The 11,189-nt window shown below is 34.5% G+C and overlaps 1 pseudogene; it reads left to right on the top strand.

Annotated features, from left to right (window-relative positions):
* The first annotated feature begins 437 nt into the window (after positions 1–437).
* Positions 438–2,152, top strand: LOC149528377 (serine/threonine-protein kinase PEPKR2-like; annotated as a pseudogene).
* Positions 2,153–11,189: the final 9,037 nt, after the last annotated feature.

Below are 11,189 nucleotides of genomic sequence, written 5' to 3'. Positions count from 1 at the left end.
GAAAGGTTGAAGTGTAAAGTTTTCTCTCGTAATTATCTCCATAGCAGATTGAAGCTAAAACATAGGTAAATCACTTTCTTTTGTTTAATTAGATATTTATTTTGGTTTATGCGCTTTTTAAATAGTATTTTTCTTGATCTTTCATACGAAAATTAAGGACAGAGAGCAAGAAACAGGGCTTGATTTGGGGATTTGAGTTTTGGTTTTGAACACAGTTTGGATTAATACACCGTATTTTGAGAGGAATGATTCAGAAAATTGTGTATATAGTTTTGGATTAATTTAGCAGGCTGTAATTATGTTTGAATTTATTGGTACTGATAAATTAGGTTGTATTTTTGTAACATCCAAGATAATAGGAACAAATTTCTAAATAACTATCAAAGATTGAAACTCATCATTCTTTGTGACTTTCTGACAGGAATTGTAAGGTAAGCATGACCCTTGTAAAGAAGAGGAGGATGAACAACACATATCTACATAGGATTGAATCACAGTAGGTGATCTGCTCATGTGATGATGGTGCATCAAACTCATCCTCCGCCTCTCCATTTTCACTAGAATGATTGAGCTTTTCTCACAATCATCCAGCACCAGTTGCAACTCTTTCTACTCCAAGAAGGGGGATCTGCTTGACTGATACAACTCCAAGAGGCATTAAGAGAAAATGTGGTTGCATAGAGGAAACCACACAAATCATTAGAGACCGCAAAATAGAATCTGACTATATCATGGGCCCAATTTTGGGCAGAGGGAAATACAGAGTGGTAACCCTGTGCAAGAACAGGGTCACAAGAGAAGACGTCGCATGTAAGACTCTGCCCAAAAGTTGTGTACAAAATGCACACAAGGAAGTGGTAATCATGCAACACTTATCTGGACACCCTAACATTGTAACACTCCATTCAGTGTATGAAGATGAAAATTGTTTGCATCTTGTAATGGAGATTTGCTCTGGGGGGCGATTGGTTGATTGCATGAAAAAAAGATGTTTTTCGGAGAGGGAAGCTGCAGAGTTAATCAAACAGTTGGTTAGCATCATTTAGCATTGTCATGAGATGGGAGTTATTCACAGGGATATAAAACTTGAGAATATTCTTTTCATCGATGATGGACAGTTGAAGCTAGCTGATTTTGGCCTATCTCTGCATGTTTCAAATGGTATGGGATTCAAAATTTCATAAATTCCAGCTCTTTTTGTTTCAATTTCATAAATTCCAGGTCTTATCTTTTCATGAAATCTGAAATCTTTGAAATAATCATGTGTTTCCACAATTCATTGTAGTAATTTTTTTTCTTCTTCTAGATTCAGATTGTGTGTTCATTGAAATAAGTTAATTAGCAAGATTATTGACATCTTGTTTATTTTGAAAACATGGCAAAGTTTATCAGGATTGGTGGGCAGTCCAGCGTATGTTGCCCCTGAAGTTTTAGTGGGGAAATACACTGAAAAGATGGATGTATGGGCTGCTGGAGTCCTCCTCCATGGACTCTTAATTGGTAGCTTACCATTTTCTGGGGCTTTTGTAGAGGCAATTTTTGAGGAAATAAAAAATGTGTGCTTGGATTTCGACACTGAAAAGTGGAAGTCCATTTCTAAACCAGCCAAGGATTTGCTGTCAAGGATGCTGTCAAGGGATGTTGACAAGAGACTCTCTCTAGATGAAGTTTTGAGTATGTTTATTTATATAGGTTCACAGTTTATGTTTATTTATATAGGTTCACAGTTTATACTATAAATTTGAACAATTTGTTGTACAATTTTCTTATACAATTGTCTCCTTTTACAGACCATCCATGGATTTTGTATTATACAAAATCTGATATGGAGCTCTTTACGGATTCAAAGTTGATGTCTCCATACAAGGCAGAGAGAAAGCTTGAGACAGATAATTCAAGCCCAGAAAAGAATTGCATATTTAGGAATCTACAGTCTTCACTTGTTGATGCAGTTGATCATGCTCTGTTATCACTTTCAGAGAGATATTTTGAAATGCAAGAAACAAATGTAGATCTTGTAGATGTTCTGTGTGCTGCAATTTCACAAATAAGAATATCTAAACATACAAAGAGCGGATTCAATGTGACTGCCTATCCTTACTTTGGTCAGAACCCTATACATTCAACATTGCCCCTGTGTACAGCATGCTAATCATTGTGCTGAGAAATTTGGTTTGTTGAAGATTGTGTTACGTTTACTTCTGTGTTATGTTCTTCCATTACTTCTGTAGCATGTATCAAAACTAGTTTACCCGTGATGGTAAACAAGTTTTTCCTAGAATGCTAACTTTAACTTTAGGAAATGATGAGGTATATGGCAGATTGAAGGAAAACAATTAATTATACTGATATTATTTGAGGTTAATTCTATAGCTGATTTTTTGAAGTGGAGATAGTTTGGTCACACTTTCAATGAATTTGATGACTGGAAAATTCATATTTTGTGGCGATACTAAGTGGAGGAGAATTAAGCTTGTCATGATTGAGATATTGTCTCCTTTCATTTTATTGGGATATAATTGGATTAACAGATAAATACCATATTGTTCTGCAGCATACCGGTGTTAAGAGATAATAACAAATTGTACTATATTGTAAAAAAAGTATAACAAGGTAATATCAAATTATGTTATTATTAAATTTTGAGGATAAGGCTACTATGAAAAATAAAAGTAGAAGGTGTATAAAAAAATAAAAAGAACAAGATTGCGGTTAATCATAAATGTCAATTTCTTTTTATTATTGTTCACTATAATTTTTAATGCTTATTTAAACATTTATGAATATGATGTTCTATATATTTCTATATAAAGTCTTATCCTAAAGCATTCTTTGAAAATAATCTAGTTCCATTACTTGTTAAAAGTAGTTTAAAAAGGATGTTTTTCTTCCATATTTCTCCATAAAATTTTATCTCAAAGTATTCTTTCTTTGAGATTGAGCCAAAAAAATTCTCAAAAAATATTAACTATCAAAATTAATTTAATTTAAAAAGTATTCTAATCTAATGAATGAGAGACTTCTACAATGGAAGCATTCATGGTTGTAAACATTTTGACAATTTTAAAAAAATTGACATTCATTTAAGAGTCAGATAGTTAATAATTCTTTTAAAATCTATTCACTACAAAAAAACTGATAATAATGCACAAATATTAAAGAGTCATTTTCTGCAAACAATAACCGCCGCGCTCTGCAATTTTCATTAATATTTCAATTTTCATTAATATTTAATGAGAGTGGAGAAGGAGAGTGAATGTTGTACTAGATTAAGTTTATTCATGGCCACTACCTCTAAAAATGATAAGTGAAGAGTATTATTCAGCTCTGCAACAAATTTCATTTTAGTAGTTGGGCGAATATTTCATTTCCTCATCTACCACTCTCTTTGATGGAGATCATTTGTCTACAGCTATGGCAGGTAGACTCTTCCTTTTCTCGTTGATGGGAAGCTCTGGCACGTCAGAGGGGAGACCAAAGTATTTGATCAAAGCATTAACTTTGCAGGTTTGGATGAGTGAAATTTGGATGAATTTATGTGAGCTTTACAACCTATGGTTTCTCTGTGATGTTTTAGGCTAATCCATTTTCTTTCGCAGATCTTGTAACAAAAATGACTGAGATCCTTGGTTCAAGCATCACCTAAAAGTTCCAATTGTTGACCAAGGATTCTAACACCCTAGTTTTGATCAAATCCAACAAGGATCTAGAAAACTTGTTGGAGGAATATGAGAGGCCGAAGGTGAAAGTTTGTGCAAGTTTCTTTTTTGTTTAAACCTTAATGCCTCCATTTGTGGAACAAGAGGAGAGGACTAGATTGAAGGCCATGGCTTCAACTCATATGACATGGCTTTCACAAAACTATTGCATCTCCCTACAAGCTCCACGTCTGTAGTACAATAGTCTAGTGAGGTATGCATTTTGCTACCCAACTCTGGCTGCTATGTCCACTTCACTATAACTCTCCTGCACTCATCACACCAATCATTTGTTCAATGTCAATCACCTGATTTATGGTGGTTTCAATTATCGTTATTCTTCCCCTATGTCTGCTCCTCATTCGGCTTCCATGTCCTTGAAAAGCCAAAAATAGCTCCATTGCATAGAAATAAAATCTTGTGTTAGAAGAATATTTTTGAATAATAGATTTTAGAAATCTCTCTGCTTATCTTTTTAAGATTGACAATGTCATGCCCAAATTTCGAGGGGGAAAACACACACCAATTTATTTTTTAATAATAATTTTAATAATAATAAAGTTCACTAAGGTTTAAGAGTTGAATTGCAACAACAGATTTACTACGGTCATCAAAAGTTTAACATCATGAGAAGTAATCCATTTCTATAGTAAATATTCGTCATAATATTCATATCAAATTTTGATTTCGTTATTTCATTTAACCAAAAATTTTACTAATCTAATCAAAACTAATTAATATTTATAAACTAAAACTAAACTAAGTAAATTACATAACTTTTAAACTACTTAACTTTCTATTGACTAAATTTACTAAGCATTTTAAATTTATAATAATTACTAACTAATATTAAGGAAACATATAAATTTATTTACTTAACAAAGCTCTTAACTATTATTAAATAATCAATGTAGTTAACCAAAACATAAATTTCAATTCTAACATTAATTTAAATTACTTTGTACTTATCACATAAATAAATCGAAAGTGATTAAATAATATAAAACAATAATATTTTAAACTTAAGTTAAGTAATTAATAATTAACTAAAACTAGAAATTAACACGTTCTACTAATACAACTATTACTAACTCAATAATAAAATAAATTCTATTAATAAGATGATACTAACTACAAACACAAAACAATAATAAATATTAACATGTAAAAAATATAAAAATTAACCAACATTAAAAAAAATATAAATTAAACTACTAACATAAAACTTGACTAAAACAAAACTAAATAAATCCTAACTTAACAAATTCTACCATTAACTCCTAACTAAAAGCAAAAATTATTAACTTAATTTATTAAGCTAACCCCCTGAACCATCTAAAACTCCTAACATTTAACTTAAACAATTACTTAAACTAACTACCCACCACTTCCTACTTTAATACTAACCCTCCCTAACCTAACCCATCTCCCAACTAACCACTAAACTTAACCCCTATTCTAACCATGCATAAGACAAGTACCCCAAACCCCTTCACTAAAATTTCTCCCAGCCCACTCTCCTTAGCGCTTCCCAAGCGCTCACACACCAATCACCCACATGGGCACTCAATCCAAGGGTTGTCCCCTCCCCATGTGCTGACCAAGCACTTCCTAAGCACTTCCCAATGGCACCCTGCCCAAAACGACCATGTGCTAACCAATGATGTGTGAGGTGGCGATCCAAGGACAAGGGGATAGTTTTGCATTAAACCAAATGCAGTCTGCAAAACATAACAAAACACTTGCGCCTCCTTCCAATGGAAATTGGTGAATGTGAAGGTTTGAATTAATGCAACTTTAAGTAGCCACTTTCCTCAAACACATGCAACGACCAAAATGAGAGACATGGCAGGGTGATGTCATCTCATCATGATGAAACTTTTCCAATCAATGCCTTGGAAGGAGGGGAAGACTTTAAGTTTAAAATTTTTCTTGGTGAGTGGAAAGGTAAGAAGTAAAGGGATTTTTGGAAAATATATTTTGAATTACCTTATATATATATATATATATATATATATAATTAATTCAAATTTTAGTTTATTCATTTTATTCAAAGAAGCATAGTTAGGAGAATCTTTAAAGATTCTCTGTTGAAAAAAAAAGGATAAATCATTTCTCCGTACAAAATCCAGAGACCTTTTTGGCTCTAGGATAGATATATATTTTTTTGAAGGTCTTTATTTATGCTAAGTATAGATTTTCAAGTTGATATATTACCAAGAGGGGTTATTTATTTTTTTCTTTTTTTAAAAATCAATCTAATAGGACTAGTTAGAAACTAAATATACCAAAAGTTTGAATGATCCATTTTAACAACAATGCAATAATTGTTTTGTTTCCAATAATCACGAAAACTGAACCTATGTTCATAATCATAATTTTTGTTTTCAACATATATGAAACTTGAATTTTTCCTAATTGAACATCATCATTTCATCTTATTTATAATGTGCATCCATATAATCAAAAAATTACAAAGAAAACTCATGAGAAGCAATAATACTCAATCACTATTTTATTGGCAACCTGATTCAAAGGCTCAGTCGGGAAAGAACCAAGAAGAAAACCTGGTGTCGTTTCCATTACAACAAAGTTATTAAAATAAAATTTTCATAGGATTCCAATTCTGAAATTACAACAATCAAATAAATTTATTTCATGTCCCTTAGCAAGGGATCCATATCATTTTCTGCAATACATTGCTAAGATTGTGGAGGGACCAAAATCTGACCAGGTGACAAACTAGCATAACAAGGAGACAAAATCGAACATTCGTATTCATACTAGGTTTTCACAATAGGATTCAACAATGAATCAAAACTAGGGAAAGGTGGATTTTTCCAATAGGAGATGTCAGACACAACACCAAACCAAGTGCCCAATTGAGGCCATAAATCAAGAACTTCCATTCTTCGATTCTTACATGCCAAAACTCATACGTGGTCTATGTTGATAGGTAGGGGCCCGTAACACCCTACCCTCTATCCCTCTTCTTGTCCTGAGAAGAGACTCTACACTTTTGAAGTCCAACTAAAAAGACCTTTCCTGAAATTGGCCACTTCTGCCCTATCCAAGGGTGAGTAATGCCAAAACACCCATACAAGAAAACTTTGAAATTCAAACAAAAACATGAAAGAAAAGCATTCAAGAAAGTTTCAGTCCTTCCCAACATACCCAACATACATACAAGCATACAATAAACAATCCCAATAGCATAAGCATGAAAAAATCATGAACAATCTGAACAAAGGAGATGAAGAACTCCTACCTTCACAAAGAGGTTATGGTAAATGAACAATTTTGAGAAGAGCTTTTCCTTCCTTGCCTTCAATCTTCCAAGACTTCCCTCTAAAAGTAGAGATTGGGTAACCACCAAAACTACTCCAAAAAGGGCCTCTAAATAATATCCAAACTCAACCACCAAAAATGGCAATAACTCCCCCCACTCACCTAAAAATCTAGAAGTTTCTAACTTGACCAATCCTAAGGTTAACCACTAAGTGGAGTTGAGGTTATGCAACTCATGGTAACCACTTTCAATTTTCGCACAAAGACAAAAATAAACTTTTTGAGTGACCTCAAAAGTCAATAAAAGGGGCTTAGGGGGTGGAAAACACCCCCAACCCATACCCATACCCCTTGGGTATAAAGATTTCATGTTTTAAGGCCTTAGGAATTGATTTGGGGCCAAACAAATGCTAGAAAAATTTAGGACCATCCAACAACTCAAAAAATATAGATTAAACACTAAACCGGATTAGGGGTGACTAAACTTGATTAAAAACAAATTAGCAAAAATGACACTAACTTAGTCCGACTTAGGTCCAAAGGTTACATAGATAACCCTAACTAGCATGCTAAAATGTATATGCAATTCACGAGTGTCAAGTGACACTATAAGAACATAGTTATGAACATTAACATTTACTGATCATGGAAAGATACATTCATACATCTCACAAAATAATTAAGTTACGAACAACAAGTTTTCCACAAATAGCACATAGGGATTAGTTTCTTCCCTCCATTGGGTTTCTCGGCTAAAATATCCTACACACTCATTGCACACATCAGTAGTCCCATAAAATCACATGCACATATGTATATACGTATTAGGGAATCACATACATCTATAAATCAATCAAGGTTTCTCTCATCCTACTCATATTCTTAATCATTAAAATCTCTTAATCAAAGTGTTAATCCTGCATTTACTTATTTCATCAACATACATGTTCATAAAGCATTAAATGATGAACTCAAATATCTTAAAGTAACATCAGACAACATGAAATAATATAATATGTTCAAGTATTCGATAATGTCTTGACATCTTGAGTCGTGAGTATCAAAATAATAATGTATCAACTATGGCTACAAAGGGTCGGGGCGAGGCCTCACAGACATATAAATGGTATAAAATGGTATTTTAATTTGATAATAGATTATACATTACAATTTCCAATGTTAATGATAATAAAGCTACACAACATTAGACTACAAACATAAAACATAATGATATTTCTATATTGAATTTTTATTAATCTATTTTTTAATAGTAAATTATAATATTGACGAGATTAATATTTTTAATCAAATTTCGATTCACAAGTGTCCATATATTATATGATGTACACATTCACATAAAAATAATAAATAAAAATAAGATCACAATAATTATGGATTTCCTCTTTATTCCTTGAATAATTTATAATTAAATATAAATTTTAATAAAATTAGATTAGTCAAAATAATGAACTACTCAAAATAATAAAATTTTATTTTAGAAATTATTGCACATAAGATCTTTTAGGTGAATGTTCAAAATTTATATTTCAAATTTATTTATTATTTTAAGTTCATTATAGACATTCTTTAATTTAAAATTTAATAAATTAAATTTTAAATTTTATTATTTGTATATCTAAATATTAAATCAATGTTGAATAGTTAGATTAAAGTTAAATATTAAATTATATTTAATTAATATAATTAAACTTTAATGATGTGATTAAATAATGAAGTTACAACAATAACAATAAACTTTTGAAACTGAAAAAAAATTAAAAATTAGATGAAAAATGTTTAATGTTATATAAAATTTAGTAATACAAATGAAATTTAAAAATGAAGTCAAATTTTACAAGCGAAGTCAATCCTTTGAAAAGAGAGAGAGAGGACATGGTTAGAGTGGGGAGATGGAAATAGAGAGAGAGGGGGAGATGAGATATGAAGAGAAAGAGGATAACTTAGGTCCACAATAGATGGAGATGGAGATGGAGATGAGAAGAAGAAAGTATAGGAGAGAAAAGGGGGGGGGGGAGAGGATGGGGGTGAGAGAGATATATGAGATAAATAACTCAAGGTGACATGATAGAGAGAGAGTGAGATGCCTATATAAATGGTAAGGGTGCGTTGGGCATGTTACCCTGCATGCACCACAATGCCCACCAGAGAACAAAACTCCCACGTCAATTGAGGTTTTCAATAGACTACGCCTTACATTACGATATATGCCTACTTTACAACGGCTTATTGGTAGGTGAGCGTAACACCACTAATCAAAATATTGCCTCATGTGGAAGATGAATAATATAAGAAGGGGCCGAGCTACGTGATGTTCAGGTCAAGACCATCGTAGTGATAGTACTGGCTAGAGAGAGGGGCAGAGTACTTCTCTTGACTACCTTCTGGCATTTTATTCTCCTCGAGGCATGTTTTACTTCCCCGATCGCACCAACCAAATCAAATGAGAGGGTGGACTTAAGTGGGAAATGGCCCTTACCCGTAAGAGGGAAGTGTCGGATGCTTGTGGAGCAATGAATGAGACTTCGCTCACTGGTTTTGACTAACCATCAATTCGAGCAGTTCCAGCAGTGTCTCCCATAGTTGCTTTATGGAAAACCTAATTTATGTCATCCATCATCCCTCTGTGGTCAACATCTAAGTCTCTTTGGTCTGTCAGCACCATAAGAACCTACACTTTTGAGCTCAGTAATGGGTTTTTTTTGTTAGAATGAAACGCTGATCCATCACAATAGCTTTGTCCACTTCGCACCAGGTATCAGATCAAAGGAGATACAATCCAAAATCTGCTCCATAACAATGCAGAAGTCATTTCCACATGTTCAGCCAAAATTGCATCATCGACACACCCGTTCTCACCGATCTTCGACAACAGCCTTTGCGAGCCCCTACAATTCTATGGGTCAGGCCCTTTAGAATAGTAGGCGTACTGTTTGCACTATAACGAGGGTCGATAATGATATCTAAGGGTGGCCCTACAATAATCTGAAAGGGGGGGCGAGGGGATAGTTGGCATGTTAAGTATATAATAACTCACCCTAAAATTCTATGGCCTTCTCCCTACCTTGTTCCATAGTAGGGCTATGGGCACCCTACCCTAAAATTCTATGGGCCGGGGGCCGAATAATTTATTTTAGGGGTCTTTGTGCAAACAATAATTTATTTTAGGGGTGCGGTAGCCAATAATTATTGGCTGGATCGAATCCCACCCATTCACTCCAAGTCACTGGATAGGAAGGAAGGTTGGAAGGATGGGAGAGCCCTACTATGGCTTCGGGTAGCCCTAGTTTCTATCATGGAGGGCCCTATTAAATTGTGGGCGGCTGGGGCCACGTGCCTAAACTAAAAAATTGGGAATTGTGCAGTTCCAATGACTAGATATGGTATATCTTCGAAGGGCCCCTGCTCACATGCATACCCCTTGCTGGCATACCCCTTCTGGCATATCCCTACCTCGGCGCTAAGGCTAAGGCTAAGAAACCCCACACACGAAGGATAGCCCTACCGTTCTATAGGTGGGGTGGGTGGCCCTACAATTCTATGGCTTGAGCAACTATAATTCTGCTGGTGCATGTGTGCATGCAGAGGGCCACTTTTTATCGCAGCCAACTACCTATATTACGTATATAATACTAGAGTCCCCCTACTCAAGCCATTAGAAGTCGCAGCCCCTACCTCTATCAATTTCTGGGGTGCCATCAAAAATAAATTGTAGGGGCCTCTGCACCTCTTCTAATAGTAGGGTCCGCTACCCAGCCAGGGATCCGAACGTGGAGAGGAGCAGCTTCTTCCCCCTGCATGCAGGGGTGGCCCCTACTATTCTATTCTATGGCATGTGGATATAGAAACAATGGGGACTTGGGTTCTCTATAGGGCCTACAATTCTATGGGCGATCAAGCCAACACACTAGGGCAGGTGATTCGAGCAGTAGCCATTGCCCTTATTTAATAGATAGGCACCCCAACTCTCTAGATAGGAATGAATGGTATCAGAGATATCGAAGGAATGAATATTGCCTATCTATATAGGGGGAGATGAATATCTCCAATATCTGTATATGGTGGGGTGCCCTACAATTCTATGGGGAACATGACTTGGAGAAAGATGAGACTTTGAAAAGGAAAGGCTATAGCGTAGAAGAACCTGTGATTCAGGGAAGGCCATGCAGAGACTGGAACTAGAGT

Source organism: Cupressus sempervirens, chromosome 11, assembly GCF_028749045.1.
Source record: "Cupressus sempervirens isolate cs-2001-9-10 chromosome 11, ASM2874904v1, whole genome shotgun sequence".
Classification (NCBI taxonomy): Eukaryota; Viridiplantae; Streptophyta; class Pinopsida; order Cupressales; family Cupressaceae; genus Cupressus; species Cupressus sempervirens.
The sequence above is the reverse complement of the archived record's forward strand: the minus strand, read 5'-3'. Positions and strand labels throughout refer to the sequence as shown.